The sequence below is a fragment of the Eulemur rufifrons genome, chromosome 2 (assembly GCF_041146395.1).
Source record: "Eulemur rufifrons isolate Redbay chromosome 2, OSU_ERuf_1, whole genome shotgun sequence".
NCBI classification, from domain to species: domain Eukaryota; kingdom Metazoa; phylum Chordata; class Mammalia; order Primates; family Lemuridae; genus Eulemur; species Eulemur rufifrons.
Genome location: NC_090984.1, coordinates 126,901,141 through 126,913,687, shown reverse-complemented (window position 1 = coordinate 126,913,687; position 12,547 = coordinate 126,901,141).

Here is a 12,547-nt window from a genome sequence, read left to right as displayed (position 1 = left end):
AATTAATGCATTACAGACACTCCTATCACCACAGATTCAGGGTCCTTTTACTGCATCTATTTAGCAGTCTCTCATCATGTTCAACCAGCACAGAGTGTGTGTTGGAGAAACATCAGGAAAATACTGGTAATGAGCCATACTGGAACAAATATTATTAAGGACTTTAAGGGAAACACAGCAGTGCAATTCCAGGGAGGAAATCCTCGGGTTCACATTTCAGAACGACAGCATCAGTTCAGAATTCTAGACACTTGGAAGGCTGCTGTAGTAGAGAATGTCAAACTGAGCGTCCTTGTAGAACCTGTGAACCTTCTCATATTTCGAAGCCCACAGCTGACCCAAGGCCTTCAGGATAAGCTGATGAGCTTGGACAGTGAAAAGCTTCCCCCCATGACATTGGACCAAGACCCTGTCTAACTCCTCCTCCTGCTCATCCTCATTAGTACTATCATTTGTTCATACTAATGAAACATCTTCTATTTTTTGGCAGACTTCATTGTTTTCCACCCATAAAGGCCTTTGCCTGCTTTTCAAATAAATTTATAACAATATTTAACAGTTGTTGAGTGGAATAAGAAGTCAAAGTCTCTTACATGCTGTCTGTCCGATGACATCTGAAGGCCCATCCTTCGTCTTCCTGTTTGCCCCACTCATGGGAATCCTAGGAAGGAATCACAGGTGCTTTCTCACCACATGGCTGTCGGAGGCCCAGACCCCACCAGACCCTCCCTGCCCCACCAGGGAACTGTTGTGAACACCTGAGCGAGTCTCCCTTCCAGCCCTACGAAGCCACTTGGGACTGTCTTGAGAGGCCTGCCCTGCTCTGCAGACACCTCAGTAGTGGAGACACTCACCCTTCCCGTGTTCACTCAGTGTGTGTGTGTGTGTGTGTGTGTGTGTGTGTGCATCTGTGCCTGCCTGTGTGTGCAGGTGTCTAACACCATCAGAGGCAACATCTACACTAAATGTCGGTGGGTCCCTCTGCCCTTGAATTCTGTCAGATATAATCGACGTTGTGAGCCTGGTGCTGGGACACGGAGCTCCACGGGGTCTTCCTGCTCTTGCTTAGGACGCTGACTCCGTCTGCCCCTGACGTCCAGTAGGTGCTTTATCCTGCTTGATGCCTAGAAGGAACCTTTACTTCTGTGTGCTGTGCTGCATTGTGTTGTCCAAGAAAAAAATGTTTTATTGATTTTCAGACTTACTGAGAAGTGTTGATCATTCATGTCCATTTGGGGAGAGGAGAAAGTGCCTGGAAGGCACTGTCTGCCTTTTGAGCAGATGACAATATTTTCTCTCCTTACCACCAACATATCCAACTCAGAGACTGCAGAGGGAAACACAGAATCGTGAATTCAGAGAAGTTCCCGAAGGGAAACTGTTTTCTGGAGAGGAAGCCACGACCCTGAGAGGAAACCAGCCCTTACCCTCCACCTGCACCTGCCCTGGGCTGACTCTGATCCTTGTGTCTTGGGCGCCCCCTGGCAGCTCTGAGCTCCCCCATGGGAGGTTTGTGTCTGGGCTCACACTGATGTCCCCTCACTGTGTCTCTGGCACAGTAGTACAGGGCCGTGTCCTCGGCTCTCAGACTGTTAATTTGCAGAGAGACAGTGCTTTTAGAATCATCCCGTGAGATGGTGAATCTGCCTTTCACAGATGCGGCATATTCTGCTGTTCCACCATTAGTCTGGTTTCTAATGAAACCAACCCACTCCAGCCCCTTCCCTGGAGCCTGGCGGACCCAGCTCATGTAGTAATCACTGAAGGTGAATTCGGAGGCTGCACAGGAGAGTCTCAGGGACCCTCCAGGCTGGACCGAGCTGCCCCCCGACTCCACCAGCTGCACCTCACACTGGACACCTGCAAACACAGACACAGCCTGGTCAGAAACTGCCACACACACCCCTGTTTCTCTCACTCACATCCACTCACACACACAATATCTCTAGTTCTCCATGAATTACCTTGTAACAGAGCCACAAGGAAAACCCAGGTCAGCCTAGACTCCATGGTGAGTGTCTGTGTTCAGTCCTGATCACCGAATGGGGACACCTGGGAATGCCGGGGCTGGGGCTCCTGTCCCAGAGCTGCAGGGTGAGGGCTGGGCTGGTTTTCATCAGCAGAGGGAGGGCCCTATTTGCATGTCCCCTGCTATATAGCAAGCCCTGGGTGGGACAGGTGAGGGAGGGCAAGACCAGAAAAAAATTGGGTGAGTGTACAGTGATTAATAGCTCGTGTTCACTTATTTAATTTACAGACACATAGAAACCACGTGCTGTAGGTGTGAAGTTTCCATGTATTTTACAGATGTAAACGTAAGCCTAGACACATATGGAAGTTGTGTGATATGTCCAGAAACACATATCTGGGAATGTCAGTGTCTGGGCCATGATCCCGTCCTTGGAACCCACTGCGGACCAAACCTGGACATGCCTAGGGTGGATTCTAGAACTCCAATTTTATAATAACAAGATAAAGCCAGTTTCTTCCCTCTCTGCCTTTTTTTTTTTTTTTTTTTGAAAAATATATAGAAAGCCTGGCACACAGGATTAATGCAGATAACTGAACCTAAAATCTCCCTTATTATCTATTTGTCCATCGCTCCTTCTCTACCAAATCATCTATTAATTGTTCATATTAACTTTAATGAGGCATAGTTGGTACTCAGTGGCCTTAACACAGCTGAAGTGAACAAGTGAAAGATGCTGACACACCGTCCCCTGTCTGCGATATGGAGGAAATCGATTTCCCTCAATGTTGACGCTTCTCCTTCTAAAATTCCTCCGTCTTTCTCCTTCCCTCTCCCTCCCTTTACCCAGGCACCTGCTGACATAGTTTATGTTACTTCAGTTTTCACTCTCTAGAATTTGTAACAGTGGAATCACGTAGCAGGTGCTTTTTGCCTATTTTACTCACAGCACACACTGTGGACGCGGCCACGCTGCAGTGAGCACGACACAGCCATTGCTGTCAATGATGTAGTGTCCTGATGCATCATTGGCACAAAATGCTAATGTATTAAACTACTGGTTAATAGTTTGATTGTTTCCCATTTCTTGACATTTAGGATAAAGCTTATCCTCACCTGGGAGAAGTAGACAGCTGAGAAAAAGCTCTTCTTCTTACATGAACCACAACAATAGCAACATCATCGTCATCTATAAAGCATGACTGCGTAAGCTGCGGATTAGCAAATTTTATTTAATATTTCAAATAGCAGAAGTTATTTCACCAAGAACAAACCTGAAATCTGCAGAGAGACCAGGACTTGCAGGGAGAAACAGGACCAGAGCATTAGCTTATTAGGCACAGCCCACCAGGCGGCATGTGGGCTGGGACAAGACGACACTGGACATAGGCACTGGATCGCGGGAAGCTGCACTTGCTAAAGGGATTGCAGTTTAAATTTTCCAGGGGCCAAGCAAACCCCCAGCACATACAGAATCATCTCTGCAGAGAAGCGTTTGCTCCTGAATGACCAACACAGCGTAGGAAACACAAAACCCTTTCATGGCACAAGGGTGTGGATGGCGGGTGGCTGATTGCATACTCCAAATATTGTACTGAAAGTGTATGGAGAGCAGAAAAGTATAAAAAAAATTAAGGCTTAAATTTGGCATTGAATTCAGGTCCTGAGTCATCCCATTTCAGATGAAAGAGACCTGGGCATTACAAGGAGAAAACCCTGGACTCTTGAGGAAGAAGAGAGAGAGGCAGAGACAGGAAACCCCAGGGTCTGAAAGGTATCCTCAGTTTCCCTCCACACCTGCGCCTGAGCTGGGAAATGAGCCCCTCTGGGGTCTCCAGCTGGGGGAGGAGCCGTCTGCCCCTGATGTCCCACGGGCTCTGTGTCCTGCTTGCCGGCCTCTGCGTGCTGTGCTGCATTGTGTTGTCCAAGAGAAAGTCTTTTATCCATTTACAGACTTATTCCAAAGTGATCATAATGAATGTACATTTGGGGACAGGAGAAAGTGCCTGGAGGCCACTGTCTGCCTTTTGAGCAGGTGAGAATATTTTCTGTCACTACCACAAATGTATCTGAGACTGCAGAGGGAAGCACAGGGTCGGGAACTCAGAGAAGTCCCCAAGAGGAGATGGTTATATGGAGAAGAAGCCACGACCCCCTCCCCACAGGAAACAGGCCCTTCCCCTCCACTGGCACCTGCCAAGGGCTGGCTCTGTGCTTGGAGGTGGGAGGGGGGTGGGGGGGTGGGTCGGGGTGCGCGGGACCCGGGCGCCCCTTAGTGGCCACGAGCACCCCTGCAGGGAGGTCTGTATCTGGGCTCACACTGATGTCCCCTCACTGTGTGTCCCACAGTGAATCCGGCCCTGTCCTTCGTGGGCACAGAGCTCAGCTGCAGGGACAACTGGTTCTTGGACATTGATCAGGATGTGGCAACTCAGCTCTGGAGGGACACATTGTAATTTGTGCTCCCTACGTAGCATATGTCCCTGACGCAGTCCCATGCCTTGCCCCAAGGCTGGCAGGTGCAGCTCCAGCAGTAACCACAGCGTGTGATGAACAGTCCAGAGATGTCCCAGGTCAGGGAGAGTGTCTGAGATGGCTTCACCAGCCCTGAGCCCGACTCCTGCAGCTGCACCTTGGAAGCGACACCTTAGGACACGAAGCCTCGGTCCTTGCCAGCCACGTGCAGCAGTGGCCATCGCACCTGGTGCACGTCTGACCTCTGAGACGCCTTGTACAGCTGGCAGCAGGCCAAGGAGAGGACACAGCGATCTCGTTTTCTTCCAGACCACAGCGCCGCCTTCCCCAGACACCCCGGCCTGTCTAAGGAGGGCGTCGTGACCTTACACAGCCCATTAGCAGATCTATTCTGTCCTGGAGACTGAGGAGAAATCTTCCCACGGGGAAGCCTCGTACTCACGCAGGGAAGGGACTGAGATCTGGCTTGTTTCGGTCCTTCCTGCTTTCTCTCCCTGAACCTCCCATGTACTGGGGTTCCCGTCTCCCCTGAGAGATTGTTACGTTACCGCTGTTATGTGAGAGCCTGACCTGCCCTTCCCTCCATCCAAAAGGAGGTGACTGCAGAGGATGTTGCGTGGGGACAGGCCAGCTGGGCTGAATGGCGTCTGCTTCCAGCCCATACCTGAACCCTCCTTCTCTTATGTAGATCTGGACACAGCCGGGTCCCTCCCCACAATGTCTCCAGCAGTTTCCCCAGGCCTTTTTCTTCTTCCACACCCACTGTGCCTGCATGCCCTGGAAACACCACACGTCTACATGTCCGTCAACAGATGGGTCGACACAGAAAATGTGGTCTATCACAGTTCCCCTCCATCATGTGGATTACAAGCTTTAATCTACAGAGAAGTGCAGCACACTGGAAGCCAGGAAGAGTGCAAAAAAAAAAAAAAAGTAGCATGGGAACTAAACAAGTGTTGTACAATACATTCACAGAAAAAGCAGCTAGAGTTCATTTATAAATGCATCTAAGCTTGTAAGGCATTTCCACTACTCATAAAACACACCATCCATTCATTAAAATCTTCTCAAAATGTTGATCAAATTCACATTATTAAGTTCACAATGCCATAATTTTAAGAGATTCTTGAACTCCCTTGGCCAATGGTTCTACCATTAGCACTCTGGCATTATGGACCCTCTCTCGAGGACACATCAGTTACTACCCAATGGCTGGGTAGGTGGACAGATCAAACACTTAGATTTTACCATGAGTACTAGCATTCTCCGTCCTGCAAAGACATCTGCACCCGAATGTTTATAGCAGCACAATTCACAATTGCAAAGATGTGGAAACAACCCAAGTGCCCATCAATACATGGGTGGATTAATAGAATGTGGTATGTGGAGTACTACTCAGCTATAAGAAACAATGGTGCTATAGCACCTCTTGTATTTTCCTGGATGGAGCTGGAACCCATTGTACTAAGTGAAGTATCCCAAGAATGGAAAAATAAGCACCACATGTACTCACCATCCAATTGGTTTCACTGATCATCGCCTAAGAGCACATTTAGGAATAACATTAATCGGATGTCCGCCAGATGTGGGTGGGGAGGGGATGGGTGTATACATACATAATGAGTGCGATGTGCACCGTCTAGGGGATGGACACTCTTGAAGCTCTGATGGGGGGGGAAGGGGGACAAGAGCAATATACGTAACATAAACGTTTGTATCCCCGTAATATGCTGAAATAAAAAAAAGAAACAATGTCATCTGCTTACCAGGTGCTGGTGAGTGTTAAAAATAAAGGCAGTTCAGCTGGGATAAAAAAAAAAAAAAAAAAAAAAACCACTGGAAAGTAATTCATGTGTTAAACCCACTCCTCTCAGTGACAGATTCTGGCTGCTTTTTGCTACATCTTTTTAAAAGTCTCTCATGAAGCTCAAAGAGGACGTTGTGTGTATTGGAAAAAACATCAGAGCACTGCAATTGGGCCATATTGGAAATAATATCATTAAGGACTTTTAAGAAAATAGAGCTCGGGCTCGGTGGCTCATGCCTGGAATCCTACCACTCTGGGACGCCGAGGTGGGAGGATTGCTTGAGGTTAGGAGTTTGAGACCAGCCTGAGCAAGAGCAAGACCCTGTCTCTACTAAAAATCAAAAGAAATTATCTGGACAGCTAAAATTGTAAATGTAGAAAAAAATTAGCCGGGCATGGTGGCACATGCCTGTAATCCCAGCTACAGGGGAGGCTGAGGCAGGAGGATTGCTTAAGCCCAGGAGTTTGATGCTGCTGTGAGTGAGGCTGACGACATGGCACTCTAGCCCGGGCAACAGAGCAAGATTCTGTCTCAAATAATAATAATAATAATAATAATAGAGTAGTGAAATAACAGGGAGTCAATTTTTGGGTCATATTTCACAACTACAGCCTCCATGCAGGACTCTGGGCACTTGCTGGCTACGGCAGTGGAGGATGCCAGAGGGAGCTTTTTATAGAAGTCGTGAACCTTCTGGTATTTTGAAGCCCACAGCACCACCTTTACCGTAAGCCCATGATCTTGGACAGTGAAAAGATTCCACCCAAGACATGCGACAAAGACCCCTGTCTAACTCCTCCTACTCATTCTAATTATTATTAATATCATCTCATACTAATGAAATATCTTCTATTTTTCTGCAAACCTGGTTGTTGACTACAAACAATATCTTTTAATGTTTTTTTTTTTTTTTTTTAATCTTTTTGAAACCCAGTTGTTGAATGGAATAAGAACTCACATTCTCTTAGCTGGTGTCTGTCCGCTGACATCTGAAGGCCCATCCTTCCTCTTCCCTGTTTGCCCCACTCATGGGAATCCTAGGAAGGAATCACAGGTGCTTTCTCACCAGATGGCTGTCACAGGCCCAACCCCACCAGACCATCCCTGCCCCACCAGGGAACTGTTGTGAAAACCTGAGCCAGTCTCCCTTCCTCCCCTACGAAGCCACTTGGGACTGTCTTGAGAGGCCTGCCCTGCTCCGCAGACACCTCAGTAGTGGAGAGACTCACCCTTCCCGTGTGCACTCAGTGTGTGTGTGTGTGTGTGTGTGTGTGCATCTGTGCCTGCCTGTGTGTGCAGGTGTCTAACACCATCAGAGTCAACATCTACACTAAATGTCGGTGGGTCCCTCTGCCCTTGAATTGTGTGACATATAATCGATCTTGTGAGCCTGGTGCTGGACACGGATCTCCATGGGGTCTTCCTGCTCTTGCTTAGAATGCTGACTCCCTCTGCCCCTGACGTCCAGTAGGCGGTTTATCCTACTTGCCGGCTAGAAGGAACGTTTACTTCTGTGTGCTGTGCTGCATTATGCTGTCCAGGAAAAAAATCTTTTATTGATTTTCAGAATTATGGAGAAGTGTTGATAATTAATGTCTATTTGGGGAAAAGAGAAAGTGCCTGGAAGCCACTCTCTGCATTTTGTGAAGGTAACAATATTTTCTCTCATTACCACAAACATATCTAACTCAGAGACTGCAGAGGGAAACACAGAATGGTGAATTCAGAGAAGTTCCCCAGAAGAAACCGATTTCTGGAGAGGAAGCCACGACCCTGAGAGGAAACCAGCCCTTACCCCCAACCTGCACCTGCCCTGGGCTGACTCTGCTCCTGTGTCTTCTGCGCCCCCTGGCGGCCGCGCGAGCCCCCCCAGGAGATTTGTGTCTGGGCTCACACTGATGTCCCCTCACTGTGTCTCTGGCACAGTAGTACAGGGCCGTGTCCTGGGCTCTCAGACTGTTCATTTGCAGAGACAGCGTGTTCTTGCTGTTGTCTCTGGAGATGGTGAATCGGCCATTCACGGCGTCTGCGTAGTATGTGCTACCACAATTACCATTAATGGCTGAGACCCACTCTAGCCCCTTCCCCGGAGCCTGGCGGACCCAGTACATATAGTAGTTGCTGAAGGTGAATCCAGAGGCTGCACAGGAGAGTCTCAGGGACCCCCCAGGCTGGACCAAGCCTCCCCCAGACTCCACCAGCTGCACCTCACACTGGACACCTGCAAACACAGACACATCCTGGTCAGAAACTGCCACACACACCCCTGTTTCTCTCACTCACATCCACTCCCTCACCCAATATCCATAGTTCTCCATGAATTACCTTGTAACAGAGCAACAAGGAAAACCCAGCGCAGCCCAGACTCCATGGTGAGTGACTGTGTTCAGTCCTGATCACCGACTGGGGACACCTGGGAATGCCAGGGCTGGGGCTCCTGTCCCAGAGCTGGAGGGTGAGGGCTGGGCTGGTTTTCATCAGCAGTGGGAGGGCCCTATTTGCATGTCCCCTGCTATATAGCAAGCCCTCCGGTGGGACGCCTGAGGGAGTGTAGGGCCCAGGGAAGAGGTGAGACTCCTGAAGGAGTTCATAGGTCATGATATTTGACATATGAAACTGTACAAAGAGAAGGATGGTGCAGTTTTGCAATGTGTGGAAGAGGAAGGACATGTCTAGTGAGAGCTACCTGCAGTATCTGTATCTGAGCTCCCCGACACTAGATCCTACTGCGCGTATGAACCATCCCCAGCACCAGTGTGGACATGCCTCATGGGGTCTGCAGTATCCCCTTTCACTAATGAGAACATGATGGGATTTTGCTGCATTGTCGTGTTACAACTTCAAGGTTGCAATGAACTTTGGGCCACAGAATCCACCCTGCCCTTGACGCGGTTGTGCATTAACTGTGACATGAGCCTCACTCAGCTGAGGGGATTCAGGTTCACACAAATTGTCAAATGCAACTGTGCTTCCTCTGTGCTGGGCCCAGGGCACATGAGTGGGGCCAAGAAGGATCCACTGAAGTTTGTCCTGACATTTCCCTCTCGCCAGGCAGGTCCACACTGGCCCGGGTTCAGTCTATGGGGCTGACACATGCTTGGGACAGTAGCCAGCCCTGATCTCTGCGGAAGTCACGACGTGAGTGTTAGTGCCCAGACTCCACTGTCCATGGCTGCAGATGGCCCTGTGGTCCTACTTGTCATTCACTAGTGTCCCCTACTACCTCCACTCTGGAACCATCTAACACGTGGCAGCACTTTGCAGTGAGGGTTGCTGCATGTTGTTCCCTGATGGAGTGACTCAGGCCTGAGCACTGCAGAGCCATTGTCCTTGTTCCCTCTGCCACCCGCAGGCATGTGGCTGATGCACTTGACCTCCCCAGTGTGGGATGCAGTGGAGAAACCACAGAATCTGCCCAGGCCTGAGGGATGGCCCCTGCCTCCATGGGTACACAAGCTTAGCCTCCAAAGCAGAGTTACTCTCTGTCAGTGGGAGAGGGCCTGTCGTTGTTGGGTGGTCCTCATGACTGAATGGCCTCAGACCAGGTCTCAGATTCAGGGGAGCACACTGTTCCCCCAATAGGTGTGATCCTTCCTGGGAAGCAGAACTTCGAATCAATCACAGCCTAACATTGGGGCAATAAAAAGAAAGATTTCTCAAGTTGTCACCATGGTGTGTGGATAGGAATTAATCTCGCCCCTACCACTGTTTAGCAGACCCAGGTGCCACAGCACTCTGTAGGGCCCGGCACATGCTCCATTCCTTGTGAGCAAGGAATCCCTGCAAGGGACCCTGGTGTACATTAATCAAGACCCATACGTTAATTTTTCTTGTTGCCGTGATTACCATTGTGGTCTTAATAATCTTGTGGCATAAGCTTGTATGTAGAAGAGTTTTCCAACATTTTCTTCCATAATTCTTGTGCTCACCACTCACAAAGATTAATTCACAGCAGATAACAGACATGACCCACACTGTAATTTACCTCCCCAAGCCAGTACGGTAGAGGATCTGACACAGGACTGGTCCCCAGTCCCCTGTGTGAGGGCTGGTGCAGGGACTGGAGCGAAGCCTGCGTGGCAGGTGGGCCTGCATGTGGGCACCACTGAGAGTGTCCTGATGACACCTGTGCTCGGACCTGGGCCACCTGTAGAGCATTTCTTGTTCAATCTTAAAGAGCCATGTGACATTTGGGTGTGTGTTACCAGGTAATGAAATTCATCCTCTTGGTTCTTTCTCCCTGCAGGCAGCACCTGTGACTAGCATGTGGGTTATGCATGAGTGTGTTGTCCGGGCCTTGGCGAGAAGCCCTCTGCATTTTGTCCCGGCCTCTGCCGAGTGCACTCCCTGTGCCATCACACTGACACTCACGTGCCTGGGATTAGCCAGTGGACAACAGTCGCCCTCTGCGACCAGCGACTCCAGCGCCGCCCGAATGGTCCATGAATTAAGTGGCCACAGTGGCAGGGCTGGTTGACATGCATCACCCAACTTCATGTGCTTTCTCCCCTCAAGGCAGACTGAGGTCCTCCCTCTGCCTAATCTGAAGTCTGCGAGCAAAAGAGCCGAGCAGTGACCTCAACATGGCTCCTGAACTGAGTCACGGAATCACTTGATGAGAAATTCCCTAAGAACTCTGAGTCTGGAAGGTGCAGCAACTCATCTTGCCTGGATCCAGCGCATGTGTGTGTCTTTCCAAACCCAACCCTCGCCCAGGACCACTAGCCGTGTGATTACCCTGCACCCAATTCTGTTAATGGTGTCAGCCTGACATTTCCTGGGGCCAAGGGCTGCATTTCTCAGTAAGAGACACTCAGCATGGGGTTCCCTGGAAGGAGAACCTGTATCTGCCCTGTAAGTATCTCTGTAAAAATTCAGTCTGAGTTGCATTTCTGTGGGACCAAATATAACTTTCCGGGCACCCTGCCTTATCTATCTTTATAAATCTTTACTTTATAAATTATATCTGTGTCTCTGTGTATTATTTTTATTTCTGTTTCCTACTAATTATTCATCCTTTGTGACAACCCCTGTCTGAGGGTCCCGAAATTTAGAGGGGAGCTTAGCTAACTCCCCGCAGAAAAAGGAAAAGAAAATATTTATGTCAGTTTCCAGTAATTTTATGTGATAAAATGGTCAGCCTCATCATTGTAGCATTTATGCCCATCAGGAATTCGTGTGCATGTGGGCGTGTGACAGAGTTCTAGTCACGGAGGCAGGAGAGAGTCTCTGTTGTGACCTTGCTGATCCTTCAGGGCAAACTTCAGAAAGGTGTCCTCTCCACTTCCACCACTTGTCCTATCTGTGGGACCCTGAAAACAGTCTCAGCACATCCACACAAGAGGGGATTGGTGGATGAAGCGGACGTTTTCTGCATATCAGTGTGAAATGTCGAGACAAGAAGCTCCTTGGGTGCATGAACTTTTGAAACTGGCAAAGATGGAGCCACTCACATCTGGCTTCCTGTTTGATTAGGTTATGATTTTCCTTATTGTTTAGTTATTTCATGTTGCCATTAATTTTTGCTAAAATAGCCAGATATGATGGTCTAGAGGCATTAAAATCAAAAGTACCTCATTTCCTAGTCAGAAGCTCCAGGTGAGGTGAACAGTGGCGTGTGGTTCATTGTGTGCTAGGACACGTGGCTGAAAGCTAAGTGTGGGCACAGAGCTATTTTGTCTGCATCAGTGAAAAAGTTCTGTATATTCCTTGGATGAGATTCTCATTAAGACACTTCAGACAATAGTATTTGTCGATCAATCACAGTTCAATAATGAACCTGGAAGTTACTAAGCAGTGATTCATGTTACCGAAGAAAACTTTCCATTGGAAATGGAAGTAAAATCAGCCCAACTGGAGGTAAAATCAGCCCGTGTGGCAAAAGTCATTGCCCTTCTTGGTGCTTGTCAATTAGCCAAAATCCAGGATTGAATGCATATGTTTTTAAAATAGTACATGAACTTGGGATATTTTGCAAACAAAAGGGTTTCTCAAAAGTTCTGGTAAACGTATCAAAATGAAGAAAAAACTAACAAACTTCTAGATAGACTTCTAAATCCTAGAGATCCAACTAAAGTAAATAGGAATCATGCAAAAAATAACATGGGGGTTAAACAAGTGTTGTACGAAGTCGTTACTGAGAACAAGCAGCCTAAACTTAGTTTGTGATGCTGTCTAACCTTGTGAGGCATCATCACTGCTCATGTAACACACCGTCCACTCATTGGAAATATTTTGTAAGTGTTGAAAATGTTTATCCAATTAGCATTATGAAATTTGAATGTCACAGTTTTAA